This window comes from Perognathus longimembris, chromosome 9, assembly GCF_023159225.1.
Source record: "Perognathus longimembris pacificus isolate PPM17 chromosome 9, ASM2315922v1, whole genome shotgun sequence".
NCBI classification, from domain to species: domain Eukaryota; kingdom Metazoa; phylum Chordata; class Mammalia; order Rodentia; family Heteromyidae; genus Perognathus; species Perognathus longimembris.
Window position 1 is genome coordinate 50,759,028 of NC_063169.1, and position 12,462 is coordinate 50,771,489.

The 12,462-nt window shown below is 35.7% G+C and overlaps 1 protein-coding gene across 1 annotated transcript in view; it reads right to left on the minus strand.

The window, feature by feature from the left end:
- Moxd1 (monooxygenase DBH like 1) overlaps positions 1-12,462 on the minus strand; it is a 54,095-nt gene that overhangs the window by 13,116 nt on the left and 28,517 nt on the right. The window lies entirely within an intron of this gene.

A 12,462-nucleotide genomic window follows, 5' to 3' on the forward strand; every position in this document is an offset into this window, starting at 1 on the left:
TGATGGTGATGGAGATGAGGGAACCACATGGATAACTGTTTATTCCCAGACTTACAGGACATCACCAATCTTTTAGTTTTAGATGCTAGAGGGTATCTCATTCATGCTGTGCATGCAGGGCCTGAGCAGAAAGGACTGGAGATGGATATTCTTACTTTAGAGGTAAGGATCTCATTCTAATAAAAGTTATTAGAATTTAAAGTGGAAAAACATTATTAGTGCTGTGCTTCAGTGATACTAATGGAACTAGAAGAGAGGAAGGGATAGACCAGTTATTGTCCAATCAGCAATACAGTGAACCCTGATCTTGAAAGCATGATCAGGTTAACTCCTTCCTTCCCATTGTCTCTCTGTAGCTGTCCTTCCTAATACCTGTCTATTTCAACACAATGATATGAGCACATGCTCTATCCTCCCATCAGCAAGATGAAATGGAAACCTGTGGATAGCCTTGCTGGACCACTTCTGTGGCCATGAGTTACTGGTACGCTTGAATAGTAGATCTCCAAGAGTTTAGCTGTCTTGGAGATTAGCAACACAATTGCTTTTAGAAAAGCAATCAACTGAAACTGCTTGCTCTGTTTAGATTGCATAGTTAGATGAAATGCTTTAAGGTACATTTCTCCTAGGACCTAATTTTTATTTTCCATAGGTTTTCTAGTTTCCGTAGAACACTAGCAAATAAGAATTCCTATACTTTTTCAGGTTTCAAATAGTCAATTACTTTAACAATAGCATGCAAGAGAAAAAAAACAACAACTCATGTATACTTGCTTCTTCTGTGCTATACCCACTTGAAATTGAGAATATGATCTTATTTGGAAATAAGGCCTTTGCAGGTGTAATTAGTTATGACAAACTCATACTGGATAAAGATGGATTCTGAGTTCAATGACTGCAGTCTTTAAGAAAAAGGTAAAGAAGGTTTGGGCACACATACATATAAAACACACAATAGACTTGGGCTAATGGAGGTAAGTTAAAATCATGATGACCCAAGCCGCCCCCCCTTCCCCCCGCAAAAAAAAGCCATGAGAATCTAGGAGAGGCAAGGCTCTCTAGAACTTTCAGGGGACCCCTGGAACTAAAGCACTGTTTTAAGGAATTTTCCTATACTCATTCTTGTAAGTCTATCCATTTAATGTGCAGCTTTTTGCTTGTTGCAACATGAGTGGAAAAGAGGAACATAGCTCTCCAAAAACAACTTGCAACTCAGTAAGTTAACACTTAAAACAAAAGGGGAGAGGTAATGGGAAGATATGCTAATAAGCTGGAATTTTTTTTAATCCCTATCATTTTTCTTCTTGCCTAGTCTTGTTCCTGGCACCTTACTTTATATAAACACCCTAAGGCCCCCAAAAGTTGCTGTCCACATAAAAGCCCATAAACTCTCTCTGACAAAGGACATCCAGAGGGTAGCTGGCTCATAAAGTGATGCTGCCTATGAGATTTCAGACAGAACTAGAAGTATTGGTAGGCTTCTATGATATTGAAATCTCTGGAGGTGACAGCAAATTGAGATAGAGATGAAGAAATAGAATGAAGAAACATGAGGAACAGAGAGAGGAGACATGTGGGAAATAATTCACTCCTTACTGCAGTCCTAAATCTCATGAGAATGATCCTGTTTACACACATCTCTACCCTGTAGCCACACCAGCTAAGGAAAGGGAACTGAGACCATTAGTCTCTTTTCTGAGGATTTTTTCAAATGTAGAAAGGAATCCATCCTTTTGTCAATGTTAAATGTTGTGGGTTTCAGCAAGTTGCTGTAGGTTGACAATTTCTAGTACATGAGAAAAATCCAGTATTCAATGACACACAATCAAGTTAGCACACCAAGAATTATCAGAGATAAGATTGTTGTTTCTGAAATTAGATACATCTCTACCAAATCAAGATACTTAGCATTTCCCTCTCATTGTCTATTCTTTAGGTTTGGATACTTGGATCTCCAATCATTGTGATTGTCATAATGTCATTAAAGGCAATGGCTTTCATCTTAGATTTCCCAGACTCTAGAAATATAAGACATACATTTCTTTTCTTCATAAATTACCCATTGTAAAGTGTTTTGCTATAGCAACACAAACATATAAGAAAGTTTCAGGAACTCGCCTTCTGTACAGCCCTCTGAATCCCAGCAAGATCATCTTCACCATCATCAGTTTTCTACAATCTATGGCTATCCCACTACTCCTCTGTAGCTGACCGTGTCATCAACACTCCTTTTTCTGACATTCAGGGATCTCTCTTATTAGTTGTCTGTACAGTCTTTACAATCTTTTTTTCCCCTGTTTTTAAATTTTATTGTAAAGGCGATGCACAAAGGGGCTACAGTTACATGAGTCAGGTAAATCTAGAATATTTCCTTTTGAACAGTGTCACCCCTCCCTCATTTTCACCCAGTTTTCCCCTTCTGACTTCTCTTCCCAGAAAGTTTTATAGTCCATTTCCAACACAATGTCTCGTGGATTTCACTGCTGAATCGGTTCACCCTTTGCCCCACTCTGTACCTTTTACTTGTATATAAGTTTATATTATTTAAGGAGTTTTCAGAATCTAGTCCACATCAATTCCCAGACTCAGAGATCTCTTCCCTTTGTAAGCCATGTTCATAACTATCAGTCTGGTTCACCCAGCCAGTTATTTCCTATTATTCAACTTTGATCAAATTTTACTCAATTTTGAAAGCCCTTGTTTTATTTACCTTGGATGCTATCTCGGTGCATTTTGATTCACATTTGTCTTGTTTGTCTTGTTTTCTTTCAGGAGAAAGTATTGTGTGGTAGCCTGATGTCAACATGTGGTTTGGAATCCAAAGTCTGCCACTTACCAGTGACTTCGCCTTACTGAAACAAACCCTATTTCCTTTTTATAAAAATGGTAATATTTTACAAATATCTAATGGCTAATCCATCATAAAATGAAATCTATCATAGAATTTGTAGTAAATAGATGGAAACTATAATGATTTCTGTGCAATTTACATTTATTATATTTTGTATTAAATTCAGTTATTTAGCACACATTTTGTCCCTTAAGAATAGCAACTCAATGTTTTATCACTTCTTTCTGATTCATTATCTATGACAGGCATTCTCAAAGTTTTTATTATTTCTGTCTGGGAGTGTGTATGATTCAGAAAATTGTCCATGAAGACGAGATCATGCTTTTATATTGACATGCTGTTGCAAGTTTTTCTTTTGTAAATATAAGCTCTTTTTACATGCTAAAGTGAATGGTATTTTAGGTTAGACTGCATCTTAAATTCTGGGAATTCATAGAAATATGCATCCCATTCATATAGAGTAAATATATAGATATAATTTTGATGTTTAAATGAAATATATATACACACACGTGTATATGTATATATACATATATATATAATTTTACTATTTCATACTGAAAAATGGTTCCAAGACTAATTTTCTAACAGTTTAGTTTTTTCCAATGTGTGCTCTTCAAAGCAGTATGTCAAAGGAATGAATATATCTGAATTTCTGCCAGTCCTTCACAGAATGAGTTCACACACATGGACCAACAAGCTTTATAGAGAATATAAACAGTAGACATGGAGACCTTCTTACAAAAACATAGTTCCACATCACAAAAGGAGAGGACAGAACACTAGGCAAAATGTATGCCTATGCCAGCTATATGTGCCCATCTTCCTGTGCCAGAGAAGTAAACTAAAGGTAACAAAGCTGGAAGCTTCCACACAGCCCACTGATGGATGCTAGCCCATATTGCTTCCCCCTGGCCAGTCACATCTCCTGCTGGAAGGATTACAATATGGACAACAACTCTTTCTTTATGTGGCATTTTCCATTTCTCTAGACTTTTCTGCTTTTAGATCTCCTTGAAGATGTAATCACTGGACTGTTTGTTGTTGATTTGGGGGGTATGTTTACTGTGCTTTATGAGCTCAAGTCCTAATAAATCTCTCCACAAAAGGACAGAACTTAATTGCTAACAGATGATTCTCATGAGGAAATGCCACAACCCTAAATTAGAAGGGAAAAAAAGTAAAATTTTCATATAGTCCAGTAGAATTTACATATAAAAGAAAGCTAAACAGTGAAGCATCTCAATTTAATTCTGCAGGTTTAAAAACTAATTTCTTGTATAAAAAACTTTTTGCATCCTAAAATTCCTAATTCTTACATTTATATGTAGTTTGTCATAATTTTAGTGATTTTAATAAATTATACTATTTTAGCACATATTCATCATAATTTAAGAGTTTTATTTCCTGGAGAAATCTAATAAATGTGGCATCATTTTTTTCTTCTTCCAGGAGGAGTAGGGACCTAATATGATGACAATTTCTATTCCTTAGGGCATAGTCTAAAGATTAGATCTAATTGAAAGCAATATAAGTAAATAACAGTGCATCATGAAGAACTCTATGCCGGGTCTTATTTCAAAGCCCAGAATTCATTGCTCTTTTAGATGCCTGCAAACAAAACTACTTTTTTAAGTAACAAAACAAATAGAAGAAACTAATGCTAATGCATTTATTTAAGGTTTAAAAAGTTACTTTAGAACTGACAATTGTCTAGATCTCCAAATCTTAATTTACTGCATTGCTGTATGTAATTTCTGTAAGTAGCACAGCAGAAGTGCTTAGCCCTTAAACTTATTTCATATACAACCCACAGTGTCATTCACTTTTTCTTTCCTGGAAGTATTGAGGATTTAACTCGGTGTATCAAATGTTCCAAGAATATGCTCTACCACTGAGCTAGGCTCCTATCCATTTTCTATGCTAGTTTTTCTATTTCCGTGTGTGTGTGTGTGTGTGTGTGTGTGTGTGTGACAGACAGGCACACACAACCATGCCCAGAATCTTCCATTCACAGAGAGACTTGTGGACCTTTCTGCTGGTGCTGACCTGGAACTTTAATCTCAATCTCAGCCTCCCACATAACTCAGCATGTTACTACACCATGCTATTGGGTGAGAAGGGATCTTGGGGAGAAAAAGTGAAAGACTTGTTATTCTGGTTCTTCTCTTCTTCTTGATGTGTTTAAACAGAGAACCCATTATTTAAAAAAAGCTCTCCTTATAGGACAATTCCATGGGAAAAAAGAAAAATAACAAACTGAACTATGTATGTCTAAGGGTATGGCCAAACTTAGTGTGATCTTCATGTCTGATTCTGCTCTCAATGCATGATTACCACTCGGCAGAATCTGTTGTTCTTAGCAAACTTGGTTCACATTGAATTTGCCTTTTCAGACCTTTAAGGCCCCTGTTCCTTTCCAGCTGTTTAAATAAACAAGTCTTTCATAGATGTCAATTTTTTGAAAGCAGGGAAATTGTCTTATTAGTATCAAGATTATTTGCTTATACTTGAATTTGTAGGTTAATACATCAAGAAAATAATACAACATTTGCTTATATAACCATTCACCCAGAATTCATTAACCTTTTTGCCATGTTTGCCTTACTGTTTGTTGTGTTTCTCGGTCCAGCAAATTTCAATGTTCCTACCAGGTATTCAAATGAGGAACTGAATCTCCAAACTGTTTTATCAAGTGGTGTGTCAAGTGTTAACTCAGTGACCCATCAGGATTCATTGCCTGATCTGCTTTTCTTCCTAAATATATTGTCTATCTCCACTAAATTAAGTCTAAAATAACTTACAGGTCTGCAGCCTGTAATGACATTTTTAAATGGATCAATTTATAAGGAGAACATAAGAGTATGAGTAAATCATTCCATACTTCTTCAATCAGATAAAAACAACTTTCATGTATATGTCATAGGTCACAATCTGTATAGGCACTAAAAGAAAAAAAATCATAGTTTTAACTTTTTTTTTTTTTTGGCCAGTCCTGGGCCTTGAACTCAGGGCCTGGGCACTGTCCCTGGCTTCTTTTTGCTCAAGGCTAGCACTCTGCCACTTGAACCACAGCGCCACTTCTGGCTGTTTTCTGTATATGTGGTGCTGGGGAATCAAACCCAGGGCCTCATGTATACAAGGCAAGCACTCTTGCCACTAGGCCATATCCCCAGCCCCAAATCATAGTTTCAGAAATGTGGCTAATCTCTTCTCTTGACAGAGAAAAAGAAGCTGTAAAGATCTGATCAGTCAAGTTATGATCATGGGTCCATAAAAGAACACATCATCTTCTGTCTTTGTAAATAATTATTTGTTAGATATTTTTTACTTACCATCTTAATGTTTGACATCAAATTTGTTTAAAAGTCTCGAAATTTCCTGCACAACAACCCCGGGGTCATTCTCTCCTTATTTCCAAGGCCACTTTCCCAGCCTACGCAGTCTTCACTCTCACAATCCACAAAACTGAATTTCTGGCTATAAAGATCTAAAATATCATACCATTCCTCCTGCCCAAACTCAATAGTTCCCTTTCCATCTTTGACCAAGAATAACTTACTTGTTGACCTACTCTCCATGTTCTCTGTGCGCCTAGCCCACGGACATCAAAAACTACCAGGAATAACTTTTAGCAGTGTGTTTGGCTATGGTACTCCAGCATTCTAAATTCCAAGTCAAGAAGAATGAATTTGTACTCAGAAAAAAATCCTAGGACTACATAACTCACTGTTGAATTCTATCACATCCTTAAAAAAACAACTAAATATAGTGCTCCTCAAACTATTCCGTAAAATAGAAAGAGGATCCAGGCATTAGTGACTCACACCTGGAATCCTAGGTATTCAGTAGGCTGAGATCTGAGGATCTCATTTCAACGCCAACTAGGACAAGAAAGTCTGTGAGATTCTAATCTCCAATTAATTTCCAAAATGCCAGAAGTGAAGGTGGGCTTCTAATGGTAGAGTACTAGCTTTGAGCAAAGAAGCTCCGAGACAACACCCAGGCTTTGATTTCAAACCCCAGGACCTACACACACACACACACACACACACACACACACACACACACACACACACACACACACAGCTAAATAAGGACGTAACAAAAGAATCTAATTTTCCTGATGTACATACATGCAAAAATTCTCTCTAAAATGCTTTCAAATAAAATTCAACAACCTATTAAAAAATCATAACCTATGGTCAACTTTGTTTCATTCAGGGATGCAAGGATGAGTCAACTTATGCACATTATAAATGTAATACACATAAATAGGATCAAAGATAAAACACACCCTATTACCTTAATAGACAAACAAAATATCCTTGAGAAAAATTCAATCTCCTTTTATAATAAAAACTCCAAAGAAACTAGGAACAGAAGGATTGTGCTTCAATATAATGAAGGTTATATATGGGAACCTATAGCCAATATCATACTAATGGGAAAAAATGTGAAATTATTTCCTCTAAAATGAGGAAGAAGACAAAAAGTGCCCATTTATCGCACCCTTATTTAATATAGTGCTTGAAATTCTAGCCAAAGCAATAAAGTAAGTCAAAGAAATAATAAGCTACAAATAGGAAAGGAAGAAGTCAAGGTATTCCTACTTGCAAATGATAAGATCTTATATTTAAAGGACCCTAAATACTCCAACAAAAATTATTATATATGATAAACATATTCAGCAAAGTAACAAGATACAAAATCAAAATACAAAAAACAAGGTAGCATTTCTACATACCAACTATGAACAAGCTGACAAATCAGGAAAAAGTCCTGTTCACAGTAACTTCAGAGGAAAAAAATTGGGAATAAACTGAATTATGGAAGTTTAAGATATCTACTTATGCTGAATTCATATCTCATATTCATATCTACCTATAGAATATTGAAAAAAGAAATTGAACAGACATAGAAAAATCAATCTCTGAGAAAAAGTGAGTTGAAACAATCATAACTGGTAGAGTATTTACCAATTAGAAGCAATGAATTTAATGAACAAAATACCCACAGTTTAAATGGCAATGAGAAAATATCTGTACAATGATAGCATATGTATTTAGAAAGTAATCAGATAAACATATTAGAATTTCTAATATACATGTCCATGACTCAATATCTTCAATGCATTTAGCAATCTGTGCTACAGAAATGTTAAATAGAAACATTCAGTGAAATAACATTTATAATAACAAAAAACTTAAGTCACTTTCCATGTGCATTAATGATAGATAGATATAGAAATGATCATTTGTGGGCTGGGGATATAGCCTAGTGGCAAGAGTGCCTGCCTCGGATACACGAGGCCCTAGGTTCGATTCCCCAGCACCACATATACAGAAAACGGCCAGAAGCGGCGCTGTGGCTCAAGTGGCAGAGTGCTAGCCTTGAGCTGGAAGAAGCCAGGGACAGTTCTCAGGCCCTGAGTCCAAGGCCCAGGACTGGCCAAAAAATAAATAAATAAAAAAAAAAGAAATGATCATTTGCATATAACAAACAACATAAATATTAGATTAATTATTTAACTATTTTAACTTGTACAAATAAGTATTGTCATTTGATAAAGATGGCAAGGTAAGGGTGATAATTTGAAAAATCAAATTTCTCTCTAGACACTATGTTGAAATTGAATTACACAACTTATGGGTGGGAACAGGAGGGGAAAAAACTGGGAGAGAGCAAGGGAAGGGGTGACATAGTTCACAAAGAAATGTACTCTTTACCTGATTTATATAAATCTAAACCCTCTGTATATTACCTTTATAATAATAAAAATGCACGAATAAAAGGAAATTTCAAAGTAATATGTTATGTTGATCCCAAATTTGTCTTTTCAAGAAGAGATATTAACACAAGTAATTCCCAGATTTTATGTAAACATGTTCTTGAGCAGAAAGTTATAGGATGCAAATAAATGTGTTAACATGGCTTGCTTAAGTAATGTGGAATCTTGAGAAAACAGGACACCAGTAATTTTGCTTTCTAATGTTTTTACATTGAAAATAAAATAACTATACGCAATATTTTCATGCTAGAAAAAGTAAACACTCTCCTCTCTTGAGAGACAAAGTTCAGAACAAATTCTTTAATCTTCCAAATGATGAGTAATAAAAATGTATTAATTGTGATCCCTTGATCCCTTAAGAGTTTTAAAGGCTGGTCAAGGGACTATACAAGATAACATATGAACTTTATGAGTCATGCCATATGATTATCATTTCATATGATTATTAATTTAAGCTGTTGAAAAAATTATCCTATAAGATAAACTTTGGAATAAGTATAGTTTAAACCAATGTCACCAAACCAACAACCCACTGCAAATTTTTAATTGTCATTTGAGTGGAAAAATTATTTTAGGATACTGATATTTCCTGTTTATCATTTTTTAAAAAGAGAACATAGTTCTCTGATGTTGTAAATTTAATTTGATTGTAAATCTTAGAAAACATTACAATGAGAGCCTGCTTTACATGACAATGTTGCCTTTGGCAATCTCATTCTGAAAAGAGCTCAACCTTATCTTAAAAGAGAACATAGAAATAAAAATTAAAGATAGTGAAAGTAATAAATTCCAAGATGGAACTAGAGATGTCATATAAAATTCAATTATATCTAAATAAACATATTTCATTTTTCTTCTGCTCTTTGAATGTGTTGAAAATGTCAATGAAATCAAAGTGAATTTCCAACTAAATTATTAGATAATTATATCCAAATAACTTTGCTTTTTCAGAATCCCTGAAATTATTTAATTATTAAAGGCTATAAATCTTAGGCATACTCCTCAACTTTTAATTGTTTTATATTTCACGTTGAAAGTGAGACATAAATAAGAAATAGCAACTTATGACCAAAATTTAAATCCCAGCTTCAATTAGCACTGTAAAAAAAAGGAATTTTGCTCACTACACTTCATTTTTAGCAACCAGAAAATAAAATATTGACAAGAACAAGCAGGTGTTTTAGATTGCTAGGAGAATTACGGTTATAGGAAAATGACAGCATTACATTTATCATACTTCAGCTGCTTTCTATAGATTTTCAAATAATATTCCTATTAATGTTGTGAACAGGTAGTATCTCCTTAGGCAAGAGAAAATTATGATTCAGACAACTTCTGCAAGTTCCTTAAGGTCTCTAAGTTATAACTTGGTAGAGCCAATATTTGGAGCCATATCTATGTGGCCTGAAAAACAAATTCCTTCCCAGCTAAGCTCATATAATTTAAACAATTGTTCACGCTCATGCTTCTCCTAACGTCTATGTGTGTAACACCAAGAGAATCAGGCATTAGGTTCTGTGCAGGCTAGGATCCTCTTCCACACTACCAGCTCCTGCCTCTGTGGCATTAGAGAAGGCATCTTAGTTTTTCTGCACCTCAATTTACTCATCTGAAAAAATGGCACAATTAAGAAGTATAATATCTAGTATCTATGTGAAATCAGTAGATATTTGTTTGCTAAAACAAACATTTAAAAACACTTTCAGTGTACTTTTAAAATGTGAATGATTTCCACCCAAAATAAGAATAGATACAGACACCAAGCATCAAGATCTTTTTGTTTTTGTTTTTGTTTTTTTTTTTCCAGTCCTGATGCTTAGACTCATTGCCTGAGCACTGTCTTTGGCTTCTTTCTGCTCAAGGCTAGACTCTGCCACTTGAGCCATAGCACTACTCCCGGCCTTTTCTGTTTATGTGGTGCTGAGGAGTCAAAACCAGGGCTTTTTGCATGCTAGGCAAGAACTCGACCACTAAGCCACATTCCCAGCCTAAGACACCAATATCCTAACTGCTAAGAAAATAAAAAATAGTCATTTTCATTCCTGGGCCATAGGATTGCTTATTGTACTGAGAATCCTTTGTGAGTTTTCATCTCAAAGCACGAAATTGACTTTCTAGTCTTGAGGTTAGAAAACAACTATAGAAAATACTCAAAATCATTCATAAAGGTGATCTAGACAACTTCCAGAAGACAGATCAGAGAAACAGATGCACACTTTTTGGAGGCTGTCTTGATGGAAGTATTATTTATTTATGTGTTGGAAAATAAGTGCATTAGTCAAGATCTTTTTAGGCCTATATTTCAATAAAGGGAAATGCTAAAGGATTCAAAGTTCTTCTAGCCATAGGTCTATATACATCACAGACATTTTAACTATTAGAAAAGGAGAACTGACAGTGATAGTTCAACACTGACATGGCTCCAACAAACTCATGTCACCAGCTAGAAGAGAGATTCCATAATTTCCATAAGAAAGACCACCCCTCTTCTTAAGCATTGCCTGCAGATCGACAGTAAAGAATTAAATAGCTGTGTGTATGTGTACACAGGTAAAAAGTAGCCTTGAATCCTATTTTGGAATGTCTGATGCAATGTACCATAGTTTTAACACTAAGCAAAACATGTTAAACCTACACAATGATACCATTCAAGTTAGAGACCACAGACTGTGGTTTGCTGATCCTTTGATTAGTTCACACATACACTAAAGGCCTCCGTGTGGGTAAGGTGATCTCTGATCAAACACTGGCAGCTCCCCCAACAATAAGTAACTGTCTAATTTGACATCCTAGAACCATGGATTTAAGGTTGAACCAGCAGCTGCTCATTAGCTACAGTCCAAGCAGATGCTCCTTGTAGCATCAACTATCCTGCACCACATGTGGAACCAAATGGAGCTTCCTTCCAGAATGTTAATGAACACTTCAGAAAGCTAAAGGTGAACAAGCTCCTGGTTGTCACTCAGTGGGTGCTGCTTTTCATACATCTAAACATCAGGTTGTGCAATTGAAATGTTGAAGTGCTTGTGTGTGTTCATTTTAAAAATGCACTCTCTTCCTCAAGAAAAAGGGACACTAACCAGAGCCATGGAAAAAAATCACTTGGCCTCTCTGGGCTTCAGTTTCCCATCTGTACAATGATGATAGTAACACTGTATTTTGCATAGCTTATTATTTTAATGAGGACTAAATGTTGGCTCTATGTAATTTAAGTCCATAGACAAAGCTTGCCTCATAGTCAATCCTCCATGTCAGCTTAACCTAAAGTCCGCACTCCCCCCTAAGTTATCTTGAGTATGGCATTAAGAATATGCTTAAATGGTGACTAGTCTCCTGTCCTGCCTTTATTGTGGAGTTTGACACAAATGCTCATTTGCTAACTATGAAGCTTCTCTATTATTGGCGTGTGCATCTTTTCCCTCATCTACTCAGAGTAAAGGAGAAAATGACCTTTCCTGTGGTTGTACCTGCACTATCTCTGTATCTTATCTGAGTACATTGGAAACCGTCTATACTGGTATGAGAACTAGGAAACTGAAAGGGAATACCAAAATCGAGAGACACGGGGGACACGGAGACAAATGACTACAAAAGCAATACTTGCAAAACTGTTTGGTGTAAATGAACTGAACAACTCATGGGGAGGTAAGGGGGAGGGGGGAATGAGGAGGAGGTAACAAACAATACAAGAAATGTATCCAATGCCTAATGTATGAAACTGTAACCTCTCTGTAAATCAGTTTGACAATAAAAATTTTTTAAAAAGGAGAAAATGACTATTTTGTATTGTCTGTCTCCCTCCCTGCCTTCTTCCCCTCCC